We start from the raw sequence: 15,038 nt of genomic DNA on the forward strand, positions 1-15,038 counted from the left end.
GTAATACTTCAGAGCTTATTGTTATTATATTGCAAGATATCATTTCAAGAAGAATATTTTGGCATTGGAGAGGATGTAGCATGTTGCCCTAAACTCAAGATTTAAGATTGTTTAATGTCATTTCCAGTACACGAGTGTAAAGGAGAACAAAATCATTGGTACTCCAGATCCAATGCAGCGCAAAAAAAAGGAACACAATAATAATAAAAAACACAACAAATATAAATACATATGAAAGCTTACATACAATAGATTGATTGCACGTCCATAAAGTGAAGCTAGGCACAGCAGCGACAGTACGTAAGGCGACTGACAGGAAATAATAAAGTAGTGGCTGGGTGGCGGGGGGGGGGGATTGTGGAGAGGTGGATAGTGGGTGGATCTGTTTAATCAGCCTTATTGCTTGTGGAAAGTAACTGTTTTTGAGTCTGTTGGTCGTTGTGTGGTTCCTGATGGGAGTGAAAAAAATCAGTCCATGAGCAGGGTGGATGCAAGACTTCATGATGTTACTGTCCCTTTTCCAGCACCTTTCTGTGTATCTGATACTGGAGCTAAGAGTTAAAATATGAGGGTATCAGGAAACACCACTTCAGTGTTAACAGTCTGGAAAATCTCTGTAAGTTGTTGATGAAGCTGAGCAAACCAAGGCAAGTTAGGACAGACAGGGTAGTTGGGTGATGGAATAGGTGGAGGTATTGATCAGTTACTACCTGACTGAATAACAGAACAGGCTTGATGAATGTGAGTCTCTCTTGTGTATATGAACAAGCAGAGTATGAATGGGAAGCAGAGTGTGCTGATACATTATTAAAGGAAAAGTACTTTTCTCAACAGCTCGAACAATCCATTGGCCCCCCCTGGGGTGAAGGGAGAAGGGGAGAGTTGTTTAAGCACGCAAACACGAGGAATTCTGCAGATGCTGGAAATTCAAGCAACACAGATCAAAGTTGCTGGTGAACGCAGCAGGCCAGGCAGCACCTCTAGGAAGAGGTACAGTCGACATTTCGGGCCGAGACCCTTCATCAGGACTAACTGAAAGAAGAGCTAGTAAGAGATTTGAAAGTGGGAGGGGGAGGGGGATTTCCAAAATGATAGAAGACGGGCAGGTGGGGGGGATGGAGCCAAGAGCTGGACAGGTGATTGGCAAAAGGGATATGAGAGGATCATGGGACAGGAGGCCCAGGGAGAAGGAAAAAGGGGAGGGGGGAAAACCCAGAGGATGGGCAAGGGGTATAGTCAGAGGGACAGAGGGAGAAAAAGGAGAGAGAGAGAAAGAGTGTGTGTATATAAATAAATAATGGATGGGGTACGAGGGGGAGGTGGGGCATTAGCGGAAGTTAGAGAAGTCAATGTTCTTGCCATCAGGCTGGAGGCTACCCAGACGGAATATGAGGTGTTGTTCCTCCAACCTGAGTGTGGCTTCATCTTTACAGTAGAGGAGGCCGTGGATAGACATATCAGAATGGGAATGGGATGTGGAATTAAAATGTGTGGCCACTGGGAGATCCTGCTTTCTCTGGCGGACAGAGCATTGTTTAAGCATGCTGTTTGGGAAGGCAAGTGTGGAAGGCGATAGGCTTTTTTTCTGGCCCTATAATAACCTAGACTAGGTGTGAGGATGACTCCTTCTCCAGGTATGAGATGGGCAGACCAGGTTTTGGATTGCTGAGTTAGTTGTGTACACTTGCCTGTTTGCTCTGTGGATTTAGACAGCAATCCTAACAACGGAAATAAACTTGCTGCCAACATGAAAGGACGATGAAACAAGAGCATAGATGGAGTTAAGATAAAAACAGATATGATCAAATTGCATGAAAAAGCCTTGCATAACTTAATACATGTAAATTCAACAAATGAAGAGGAGCTGTTTTCAAGAAATTACTGGATTGAAAGAATGTAAAAGAGATGGTACACACTAGGAGCTGAAGATAGCAAGGTGAGGTATTTAGTGTCGTTACTGCTCTTTTCCAAGGGCATGTATGAGGGATAGAAACTAGAGTTCACTTGGCATCTGAAGCAGCAAAGTGGTTGGACGTGGAATGAACTGTTTTAAAATGTACTGGAGTGCAGAGCATGAAGGATTATCAAGGAACAGCTGCCTGTGAATATGTAGTAGGGAAGAGGAGGCAGAGATGGAGATTACTAGCAGAGAATGAGTAGTCAAAACAGTGAGGAAAGATATTTTCCTAATGAAGGGTCTTGGCCCAAAATAATGAGTAATTTCCCTCCATAGATGACTTGCTGAGCTCCTCCATCATTTACTGTGTTTTACTCAATATGTTCTGCAGAATCTCTTGTGTTACAGATATTTTGACGTGGGAAGGCAAAAAATCACCATATAAAAAGGTGAGGGCAAAACAACCGGATGTGGTATTTGTAATGTGACAAGAATACACATAGATTAAGATGTTAGCTGTCCTGTGTGATCAGCAGTTGGTCTGCCACCTGTCTTCAGGAGAGAGAGAGATAAGGAAAACAATGGAGCAGCATTTGGAGATGTGTAATGAAGGGACGAGAGAGAGAGAGAGAGAGAGAGAGAGAGAGAGAGAGAGAGAGTAACAGAAAGAGGGAGCTGTCAAGAGCGGCTCTCCCTTTGAACCCTGAACTGTTTGAAGTGATGAACAGGCGATACCCCAGCAGGGGGATAAAAAGGGACAGGTTCGCTAAGGCAGGACACACACGACACCCGAGGTAACGAGACCCTGGAAGCGGTGCGACTCTCACAAGTCGGTGGGAAGCTTTTGGACAGCTGATCACGGGATCAAGCCATAGATGCTCAGGGTGGAAAGGCACGATCGGCGGGAACCTGGTGTGTGTCCACCCTTGCCTGGGTGCCAGGTTCACCGCAGGGAAACGATTCGTATCTGGAAACGGAGGGGTCATGGTCGGTGACCTCAGATGACATCACAAAGGGCTCGCACGAAAGTTGACTGCGAAGGTCTGTGTGTGGAAGCCGCTTGAATATTCATTCGTTTTGCTCTCTCTCTCCTTCCCCCCACTGTCTGCGAACTGAACTGAACTAAATTGAACTGAACTTTGCGTCACTTTGAAATTGGTCATTTACCCCTAGACAACGATAGAGTTTGATTGACCCTGTTATATTAATTCTGTGTACATGTATGTTTATCATTGCTGAACTGTTGCATTTATTATCCTTTTGATTAGAGTAGTGTGTTGCTTGTTTCTTTAATAAAATTTTCTTAGTTCTAGTAATCCAGACTCTAACTGAGTGATCCATTTCTGCTGGTTTGGCAACCCAGTTACGGGGTACGTAACAGTAAGCAAAACAGTAACAGAGGGCAAAGTGTGATATTTGATCCAATCATCCAAGCAGCTTGAGTGGGATTGGTTGAGAAGAGTGAAATTTTGATGTGAGCTAAGGTGATACCAGTGTAGTAGCAAGTAAACCCGCGATGCCAGTATGATCATACATAGTTTGGTTACAAAAGGGTTGTGTGAACATACAAGTGAAAAGCTGTAAAGCAGCAAAGAACAAGCAAACTAGAAGCCTGAAACCAGACCCCAACCAACTGAGAGAAGGGGAATGAAGACTAGGATTTGGCTTCCCACCTGTCCTGCCTCCATTAAATCCTGATGAGGTGGGTGAAGTTGTTTTATGAGTCTCACTTAAGCTTAACCCACCGTTTTAACGGATGTTGCCAAGTTCACCCCCAGCCCACAGTGCACCTGCTAAGGTTTTAGCAGTTGCTTTTCACATTGGCTGAAAATGTTGAGATCCTTAATTGTGAAAAACACCTAAAAAACAAATATAAGACAACAAAAGTCTAGATCAGATGGCAAAAGTTTTTAGATCCATCAGCTGAAACATTATAATTCTTTTAAAAAGACTATTACACATCCATGACGTGACTGATTGTAATAAAACAACCAACAAAATAAATTATTCCTTGCCTTTCCTCATCTCATAGATATGACAGAAATTCAATGTAAATAACTTAAGATAAAATAAATTATTGATTCACATTTACAAAATGTCTTTCTGTCGTAAACCAAGGTATCCATTCTATCGGCTGGTAATATTTAGTTACTGCTACCAATAAAGGAGAAAAAACTGCTTTTATAATGAATCTCCCCTTTGTTATTTTTGCATTTTTGTTAATATTGCCTGGGAGAAATTTGACTGCAATCATTGATTCGCCATTGGGGAACGAACTGATTATAACTTAATTCAAATTTCAGAATGATTGAAGAGGGAAGAAAAATTGTACCTGGGAGACAGAATAGTAATTTCAGCAACAACTATAAGTAAAACAGAGCCAAAATAATTTGAGATTTGGCTAGTTTTACAGGCTTGCTTTCAATTGTTCAATTAATTTGAAGAGACCAAGGCCACATCTGAATAAATAGATTAAAGCCAGGATAGAATGAGGAGTGGGCTCTGATTTCTAATGACTGTAAAATATGCCTTGATTATAATAATTTCTTATATTTTTGTCATCCATTTTTAAAGCTTTCATTGTTACTGTCAAGATAAATTTATTCAAGACTCATTTACTCTATGTCATACATAGTGCATTGTGTTAACATAAAAAAAATTCTGATCAGGTAATCTCTAGTCCAAATCCTGATAATTTCGCAAATGCAACAGTGTTAAAGTAAAGCAGGTTAATGAATATGCACCAGAAAACATAATCCCACCCTGAAAAATCGACAGCAGTGAAGCAAAGCTTTTAGAGAGGACATGAGACTAAGCAAATCCAGAAAGGAGAGGAAAAGGCTGAAGGAAAATATAACAGCAACTTAACAGTTAAGCTGTTGTCTTCATTGCCTGTTTTATTTGTGCTGCTTTCCTCACTATCTCCATGCCAACCACCCAACACTACACAGACTGCTTTCTGCACACCCCCACCCGCACCGCGTCTCAATTCTTCTCTGACATTACTTCCACCTTCGCCTCTCGAGTTCAGTTGCTTCTTTTCTCTGCACTTCAAGTGGAAATGATCAGTGTCACGGGAGGAAAGGATGCAGCTGATAACGAACAGGCTCCATTACACAGAGGTAGGTGCGCTGAATACTTGGCGGATGTAGGCTGACAGTCAGAATGAGGGACATGTGTGGTAGTTGTCACCAGGACACAGAGACAACAATCCAATAGACAGAAGAGAATACTCAAAACGGGAAAGATGGAAAAATGACCAAGTTGATTACGTAAGGATAATATTGTTATTGGAGGTTGAAGAAATAGGTGGGTGAATAATCCAAATCTCAAATCTTACTGACGAAATCACAAGGTTTTTCTTTCTACATGCAGTAAAACACTTTATTAGGTACATCTGCTTATTAATGCAAATATCTAATCAGCCAATCACGAGGCAGCATCTCAATGCATAAAAGCACAGTCCAGAGGTTCAGTTGTTGTTAGACCAAACATGACAATGGGAAAGTATGTCATTGAAGTGATTTTGGCCGTGAAATGATTGCTAGTGCCAGATGGAGTGGCCTAAGTGTCTCAGAAACTGCTGATCTGGGATTTTCGTGCACGACAGTCTCGCGAGTTTACAGAGAATGGTGCAATAGACAAAGAAATGTATAGTGAGTGGGAGAAAATGCTTTGTTAATGAGAGAGGTCAGCGGAGATTGGCCAGGCAACTTCAAGCTGATTGGAAGGTGATAGTAACTCAAATAACCACACATTACAACAGTGGTGTGCAGAACAGCATCTCTGAATGCACAACATGTCAAACCTTGAAGTGGATGGCCAACAGCAGCATAAGACCACACACATACACTCAGTGTCCACTTAATTAGGTACCTCCTGTATCTAATAAAGTGGTTACTGAGGGAAGGAATTAACACCTTATATTTTCATGTTGTAATTAACTGAGTAACAGACATTACAACATAAATTTGTGGTCAGCGAATGCTATGGTTTACTCAATGATTCTTTCTACACATCAGCATATAGGAGGGAGATGAAAATCTGGATCAGTAGTGCTACAACAACAAGCTCTCATTCAATGTCGACAAGACCAGGGAACTGACTATTGACTTCAGAAGGAGGAAACCAGATGTTCATGAGCCATTCCTCCTTGGGGGATCAGAGGTGAAGAGTGTCACTAACTTTGAATTCCTGTGTTATCATTTCAGAAGACCTGTCCTAGGCCCAGCACTCTAGTGCAATTATGAAGAAATCATGGCAGGGCATCTACTTTCTTAGAAGTTTGCAAAGATTTGGCATGACATCTAAAACTTCAAGTAACTTTTAAAGATACGCAGTGGACAATATATTGACTAGTTGCCTCAGGGCCTGGTATGTAAACACCAAAGTCCTTGAATGGAAAAACATACAAAAAGTAGTGCAGCGACACACACAAAATGCGGGTGGAACGCAGCAGGCCAGGCAGCACCTACGGGGAGAAGTACAGTCGATGTTTCGGGCCGAGACAGTCCTGACGAAGGGTCTCGGCCTGAAATGTCGACTGCACCTCTTCCTATAGATGCTGCCTGCCCTGCTGCGTTCCACCCGCATTTTGTGTGTGTTGCTTGAATTTCCAGCATCTGCAGATTTTCTCGTCTTTGCGTTTTTAAAAAGTAGTGGATACGGCTCAGTCCGTCGTGGGTAAAGCCCTCCCCACCACTGAGCGCCTCTCATAGAGGTTGTCGCAGGAAAGAAGCATCCATCATCAGGGATTGCCACCACCCAAATCATCCTCTCTTCTTGCTGCCGCCATCAGGAAGAAGGTACAAAAGCCTAAGGACTCATACCACTAGGTCTAGGAAAAGTTATCACCACTTAACTATCAGACTCTTGAACCAGTGGGATAACTCCACTCAACTTCACGTTCCCCATCACTGAACTGTTCCCACAACCTATGGACTCACTTTCAAGGACTTTTCATCTCACGTTTTAAAAATCTATTGTGTATTTATTTAATATTATTATTGCTTATCTTTTATATTTGCACAGTTGCTGTATTTTGCACATTGGTTGCTTGTCTGTCCTGCTGAGTGCGGTCTTTCATCGATTCAATTATGGTTCTTAGATTTACTGAGTATGCCTGCAAGAAAATGAGTCTCAGGGATGTGTATGGTGAAATATATGTACTTTGATAATAAATTTACTTTGTACTTTGTAAATCCAATCAATTCTGACAGATTCTAGTCATTTCTAATCGATCAGAAATTCTATTAAAAATTCTGCTTGCATGATTATCAAATAGTTTCTGGAAACCTGTACTGCTGATAAAAGACTTTCATCTATTTCTCATCAGAATGACTGCCTTATAAAATTCAACTAGACCGGTAAAACCCAATCATCTCTTTTCATTTGTCCTTACAATGTAGGAGGAAGCCAATTTGCCCATTGAGTCCATATTGACTTTGAGAGCAATCTCATCAATTCAATTCACAATTTCCCTTTCATCTATTGTGTCACAAATGCCCATAACATCAATAACTTCTCAATTCTCCTTCCATCCAACAACATCAGAGACAATTTACAGCAACCAATATGCCTTAGAGATGAGAGAGGAAACTTGAGGAAGTCCACACAGATACAAATAAAGGTAAAAATTCCACATTGAAGTCAGAGTTGAACGTGAGTGCTGTGCTGTCTCTTTTTGAATGAATCAGAATCAGGTTTATTATCACTGGCATGTGACATGAAATTTGTTAACTTAGCAGCAGCAGTTCAATGCAGTACATAATATAGAAGAGAAAAGTAAATAAAAATAACAATAATAAATAAATTACACTATACCTATACTGAATAGTTTAAAAAAACGTACAAAAACTGTACAGTATATTAAAAAAAGTGAGGTAGTGTCCAAGGGTTCAATGTCCATTTAGGAATCGGATGGCAGAGGGGAAGAAGCTGTTCCTGTATCGCTGAGTGTGTGTCTTCAGGCTTCTGTACCTCCTACCCAATGGTAGCAGTGAGAAAAGGGCATCCCTGGGTGCTGGAGGTCCTTAATAATGGACGCTGCTTTTCTGAGACACTGCTCCCTGAAGAAGTCTTGGGTACTTTGTAGGCTAGTACCCAAGATGGAGCTGACTAGATTTACAACCCCCGCAGCTTCTTTCAGTCCTGTGTTGTAGCTCCCACATACCAGATGGTGATGCAGCCTGTCAGAATGCTCTCCACGGTACATCTATAGAAGTTTTTGAGTGTATTTGTAGACATGCCAAATCTCTTCAAAACTTCTAATGAAGTATAGCCACTGTCTTGCCTTCCTTTTAACTGCATTGATATGTTGGGACCAGGTTAGATCCTCAGAGATCTTGACACCCAGGAACTTGAAACTGCTCACTCTCTCCACTTCTGATCCCTCTATGAGGATTGGTATGTGTTACTTCATCTTACCCTTCCTAAAGTCCACAATCCGTTCTTTCATCTTACTGACATTGTGCCAGGTTGTTGCTGCGGCACCACTCCACTAGTTGGCATATCTCACTCCCGTACGCCCTCTTGTCACCACCTGAGATTCTCCCCACAATGGTTGTCTCATCAGAAAATTTATAGATGGTATTTGATCCATGCCTAGCCATGCAGTCATGTGTATATAGAGAGTAGAGCAGTGGGCTAAGCACACACCCTAGGGTGCGCCAGTGAGGAGGATATGTCACCACCAATCCACACAGACTGTGGTCTTCCGGTTAGGAAGTCGAGGATCCAATTGCAGAGGGAGGTACAGAGGCCCAGGTTCTGCAACTTCTCAATCAGGATTGTGGGAATGATGGTATTAAATGCTGAGCTATAGTCAATGAACAGTATGCTGACATAGGTGTTTGTGTTGTTCAGGTGGTCTAAAGCCATGTGGAGAGCCATTGAGATTGTGTCTGCTGTTGACCTATTGTGGCAATAGGCAAATTGCAATGAGTTCAGGTCCTTGTTGAGGCAGGAGTTCAGTCTAGTCATGACCAACCTCCCAAAGCATTTCATCACTGTAGATGTGAGTGCTACCGAGTGATAGTCATTAAGGCAGCTCACATTATTCTTCTTCGGCACTGGTATAATTGTTGCCTTTTTGAAGCAAGTGGGAACTTCCACCTGTACCAGAGGGAGGTTGAAAATATCCTTGAATACTTCTGCTAGTTGGTTGGCACAGGTTTTTCCAAGCCTTCAAAGCTTTCAGAACTTTCAAAGTGGGCATAGAAGGAATTGAGTTCATCGCTGCCATTCATGCTATTGGGTTTCGCTTTCTAGGAAGTAATGTCTTGCAAACCCTAACAGAGTTGGCGTGCATCTGATATCACCTCCAACCTCATTCAAAATTGTCTCTTCACCCTTGAAATAGCCCTCTGCAAATCGTACCTGGTTTTCTGCTACAGGCCTGGCTTACCAGACCTGAATGCCACAGATCTAGCCTTCAGCAGATGACGTACCTCCTGGTTCATCCACAGTTTTTAGTTTGGGAATGCACAGTAAGTCTTTGTAGGCACACACTCATCCACACAGGTTTTAATGAAGTCAGTACAATTGCAGCATACTCATCCAGGTTCGAAGATGAGTTCCTGAATACAGTCCAGTCCACCGATTCAAAGCAGTACTGTAGGCGATCCTGCGCTTCCCTTGTACATACCTTCTTGGTCCTCACTACTGGTGCTGCAGTCTTCAGTCTCTGCCTATACTCAGGGAGTAGAAGTACAGCCAGGTGATCAGACTTCCCGAAGTGAGGGCGTGGAATAGCACGGTAGGCATTCTTGATGGTGGTGTAGCAATGGTCCAATGTGTTGCTTCCTCTGGTATTGCAAGTGATCTGATGATGAAAATTGCTTTAGTGATTTTTTCAGACTGGCCTGGTTAAAATCTTCCAAAACGATGGTGAAGGCGTTAGGATGCACTGTTTTGTGCATGTTGATCCCATTGCTGAGATCATCTACAGCTTGACTAACATTAGCCTGAGATGAAATGTATACTGCTACCAAAATGACCCCAGAGAACACCCGCAGTAGGTAAAAAGGACGGCACTTAACTGCTGGATATTCCAGGTCTGTTGAGCAGAATTGGGACAGCACTGATATATTTGTGCACCAAGAAGAGTTGATCATGCGGCATACTCCTCCACCTCCGCATTTGAGAGACTCTATAGATCTATCCTGACAGTGTATAGTAAACCCGTCGATCTGAATCGCTGCATCCCGTATGGAAGGAGTTAACCAGGATTCTGTGAAATAAAGGTCCTAATGTCCCTCTGATTCAGCACACTAGCTGTGACATCATCGATGGTATTCACCAGAGACTGCACATTTGCTAGCAAGATAGTCGGTATAGCGAGTTTAAAACCCCATTTCCCTAAGCACACTTGTAACCCTTCTCTGCACCCGCACTTCCGATCACAATCAGTGTTGTTTCCATCAGTTTTAAGCAGCGATAGTTCGTTTAAACGCATTAAAACATTTTTGTTAATTTTACTGACCTTGGAAGCAGCTGTGCTTTGTAGCGCTATCAGGCTGAAATGGGAATACTTAATCATATCCATTGAGTGTACTGCTGCTCCTTGAGTTGCTCCTAGGCACCCCGGAATGTACAGATTCATCATCGGTACCTTGTACTCATTCCAGTGCACACTGTTGCCCTGATACAAAAAACTTCGCACCACCAATAAATATTTCTATCTGGAGTTGTTTGGCATCTCTCTTTCCTGTACTCCTCAAATGCAAAGGAATCAAGACTTAGATTTATATACGATTGGGATGCAGAGCCCATTGGGATTAGATTTATTAAGAGAAATGTAACTCTTAATAAATATTTTAAAATATTAGAGCTCCATAGCTGATAGATGGACCTTTACTTCCCCGATAATTACCACCAAAGGTTAGAGGATTAGCCTGTTTTTATAAAATGATGGCTAATAGAATTACTTAACTTTCATTTTACTGGGCATGTTCAGCTATAGACTAGACTCCGTTTCAAGTCCAACTTCAAGTTTATTGTCATCCAACATATAGATGTGTACTTCGAAATGAAACAATGTTCCTCCAGAACAAGGTGCACAACATGGTACATATACACTGGCATGCAAAATTTTGGGCACCCCGGTCAAAATTTCTGTTACTGTGAATAGTTAAGTGAGTAGAAGATGAACTGATCTCCAAAAATCATAAAGTTAGAGAGGAACCATTCTTTTCAACATTTTATGCAAGATTAGTGTATTATTTTTGTTTTGTACAATTTTAGAGTGAAAAATGGAAAGGAGCACCATGCAAACGTTTGGGCACCCCTGGAGATTTTAGCTCTCAGATAATTTTTACCAAGGTCTCAGATCTTAATTAGCTTGTTACCTCTATGGCTTGTTCACAATCATCGTTCGGAAAGGCCAGGTGATGCAAATTTCTAAGCTTTATACTCCTCAAACCTTGTCCCAATAATCAGTAGTCATGGGCTCTTCTAAGCAGCTGCCTAGCACTCTGAAAATTAAAATAAATGATGCCCACAAAGCAGGAGAAGGCTATAAGAAGAAGTTGTCAGGTAGCTGTTTCCTCAGTTTATAATGTAATTAAGAAATGGCAGTTAACAAGAACGGTGGAGCTCAAGTTGAGGTCTGGAAGACCAAGAAAACTTTCCGAGAGAATGGCTCGTAGGATTGCTAGAAAGGCAAATCAAAACCCCTGTTTGACTGCAAAAGACCTTCAGGACGATTTAGCAGACTCTGGAGTGGTGGTGCACTGTTCTACTGTGCAGCAGCATCTGCACAAATATGACCTTCATGGAAGAGTCGTCAGAAGAAAAGCTTTCCTGCATCCTCACCACAAAATCCAGCATCAGAAGTTTGCAAAGGAACATCTAAACAAGCCTGATGCATTTTGGAAACAAGTCCTGTGGACTGATGAAGTTAAAATAGAACTTTTTGGCCGCAATGAGCAAAGGTATGTTTGGAGAAAAAAGGGTGCAGTTTCATGAAAAGAACACCTCTCCAACTGTTAAGCACGGGGGTGAATCGAACATGCTTTGGGCTTGTGTTGCAGCCTGTGGCACGGGGAACATTTCACTGGTAGAGGGAAGAATGAATTCAATTAAATACCAGCAAATTCTGGAAGCAAACATCACACCGTCTGTAAAAAAAGCTGAAGATGAAAAGAGGATGGCTTCTACAACAGGATAGTGATCCTAAACACACTTCAAAATCCACAATGGACTACCCCAAGAGGCGCAAGCTGAAGGTTTTGCCATAGCCCTCACAGTCCCCCGACCTAAACATCAAAAATTTCGAAAAACTGTGGATAGACCTCAAAAGAGCAGGGCATGCAAGACGGCCCAAGAATCTCACAGAACTAGAAGCCTTTTGCAAGGAAGAATGGGTGAAAATTCCCCAACAAGACTTGAAGGACTCTGAGCTGGCTACAAGAAGTGTTTACAAGCTGTGATACTTGCCGAAGGGGGTGTTACTAAGTACCGACCATGCAGGGTGTCCAAACTTTTGCTTCAGGCCCTTTTCCTTTTTTGTTATTTTGAAACTGTAAAAGATGGAAATAAAAAAATAATCTTGCTTAAAATATTGAAGAAATGTGTAATCTTTAACTTCATGCCTTTTGAAAATCAGGTCATCTCTTACTCGCTTAGCTACTCACAGTAACAGATATTTTGACCAAGGGTGCCCAAACTTTTGCATGCCACTATAAGTCACACACAATACAAAAGTAATATTACCACAAATAAATTAACAAATAATAAGATGCATTTATGACACAAGCCAAAAAGTAAACAATATAACACTACTTCAATGACCACAGCACAACTGAGGTTAAGTTGGTTTTGACCAGCAACATCTGATGAGTTCATGTTCCTGCTCAATGTTACTACTAGTCTGCACAAACATTATTTGCAAACTAAACAAAATTTTAAAAAATGCAAATACATACAGAAAATGCTGGAAACACTTCTTATGTGAGGCAGCATCTATGGAAAGAGAAACCGAGAAAAAGTTTCTGGTTTAAGATTTGCAAACTAAGACTTTCTGATTAGGATCTTCATGCTTGGCCTCATGAATGTTTAAAGCATTTTCTGTGTTTATTCAAGGACCAAAGCATTGGTGCAATCATGAAAAAGGCATGCCACTTCTCTGGTCCTTCAGGAGTTTGAAGATATTTGGTATGTCACCAAAGACTCAGATATTTCTATAGAGGTATAGTGAAGAGCATTCTGACTGACTGCATCGCAGCCTGGTATAAGCATCCAATGTACAGAATTGCAAAAGGCAAGTTGTGGAGTCAGCCCACTCCATCACGAGCACAACCCCCTGCCATCAAGGATATCTTCAAGAGGTGGGGCCTCAAGAAAGCAGAATCTATCATCAAGCATTCTCACCGTCCAGGGCATGCCTCCTTATTATTACCATTAGAGAGGCGGCTCAGGAGCCCGAAGACCTACACTCAATGATTTAGGAACAGCTTCTTCCCCTCCACCATCAAATTCCTGAATGGTCCATGAGCACTACCTCATTATTCCTTTATTTTTATTTTTGCAATTTAGAGATTTTTTTTGTCATTGCTGCAGAACAACAAATTTGATGTCTAATTCTGATTCTGTCATTTTGTAATATTAACCAAGTGGCATTAGTCAATAACACTGAATGATTAAAGTGGTTCAAACATTTCCACCTTGCTCACAATGATGGTTCAAAAAATTATAACAATGCACTCCCCTTTCACCTACCACTGCTCCTTGGACAGAATGCAAGATACCCTTTGACCTTCTTACTACTTGCCATCACAAATTTTATTTTGACACAAGACTTCTAATTCTCTATGGGATAAAGTTAAAAATAGGGGCCAATTAATGAAATTAAGTGTCATTAGTGTAGTGTCTCTCGCTTGTCAAATGGATAGTTTGGGGTCTAAAACACCTGGCTATCCAGAAGTTCCTTTGCCGATGCAGAAGTATTTTTAGCAAACATTTTTTTAAAATCAAACATTTAGTTTCTTAACATCTCAAACCATCTAAAATGTCTGAGTAGAAAATTATTTATTATGATGAGCATTTTCCTTCTTCTTTGTTCTTTAAATATGAAAGGAAAAATCCATCACTGGAACCCCTGCATTTGCTTGCTAACTACATATTGGAGTTGACAACACCATTATCTTCCTGCTTCAACGGACTTACATCCATCTGGATGAGCCAGGCAGCACTGTGAGCATCATGTTCTTTGATTTCTCCAGTGCTTTTAACAATATACGACCTGCTTTACTAGGGAGTAAGCTCATGGAGATGCAGGTGGATGCACCACTAGTGTCCTGGATTACTGTCTACCTGTCCAAATGGTCACAGTATCTGAGATTGCAGAGCTGTATATCAGATACTGTGGTTAGCAGCACAGGGGCACCTCAGGAGACTGTCCTGTCCCCCTTCCGGTTCACCATCTGCAACTTCGACTTCAGATACAACTTGGAGTCCTGCCACCTGCAGAAGTTTTCGGATGATTTGGCAGATGTGGGCTGTATCAGCCGAGATCAAAAGGCTGAGTACAGAAGAGTGGTGGACAACTTTGTTGAGTGTCTTGTGCTGAATCACCTGTAGCCCAAAATCACTGAGACAAAGGTGTTGGTGGTGGACTTCACAAGAACCTAAGAACATAAGAAATAGGAGCAGTAGTAGGCCATCCAGCCCATCAAGCCTGCCCCGCCATTCAATAAGATCATGGCTGATCTGTTCGTAAACTTAGCTCCATCTACCTGCCTTTTCCCCATAACCCTTAATTCTCTTACTATGTAAAAACCCGTTTCTTAAATATATTTAATGAGGAAGCCTCAACTGCTTCCCTGGGCAGAGAATTCAACAGATTCACCTCTCTCTGGGAAAAACAGTTTCTCCTCATCTCCGTCCCAAATCTTCTCCCCTGAATCTTGAGGCAATGTCTCCCAGTTCTAGTCTCACCTAAAAATGGAACCACTTTCCTACTTCTATCTTATCTATACCTTTCAGAATTTTGTATGTTTCTAGAAGATCCCCTCTCATTCTTCTGAATCCAGAGGGTACAGTCCCAGGCGACTCAATCTCTCCTCGTAGGTTATCTCCTTCATCCCCAGAGTCAACCTGGTGAACCTCCTCTGCACTGCCTCCAAAGCCAGTATATCCTTCC

The 15,038-nt window shown here is 41.7% G+C and overlaps 1 protein-coding gene across 11 annotated transcripts in view; it reads right to left on the reverse strand.

Annotated features, from left to right (window-relative positions):
* LOC134348361 (alpha-(1,6)-fucosyltransferase) overlaps positions 1-15,038 on the reverse strand; it is an 877,712-nt gene that overhangs the window by 291,664 nt on the left and 571,010 nt on the right. The window lies entirely within an intron of this gene.

This window comes from Mobula hypostoma, chromosome 1 (assembly GCF_963921235.1).
Source record: "Mobula hypostoma chromosome 1, sMobHyp1.1, whole genome shotgun sequence".
Taxonomy (NCBI): Eukaryota; Metazoa; Chordata; class Chondrichthyes; order Myliobatiformes; family Myliobatidae; genus Mobula; species Mobula hypostoma.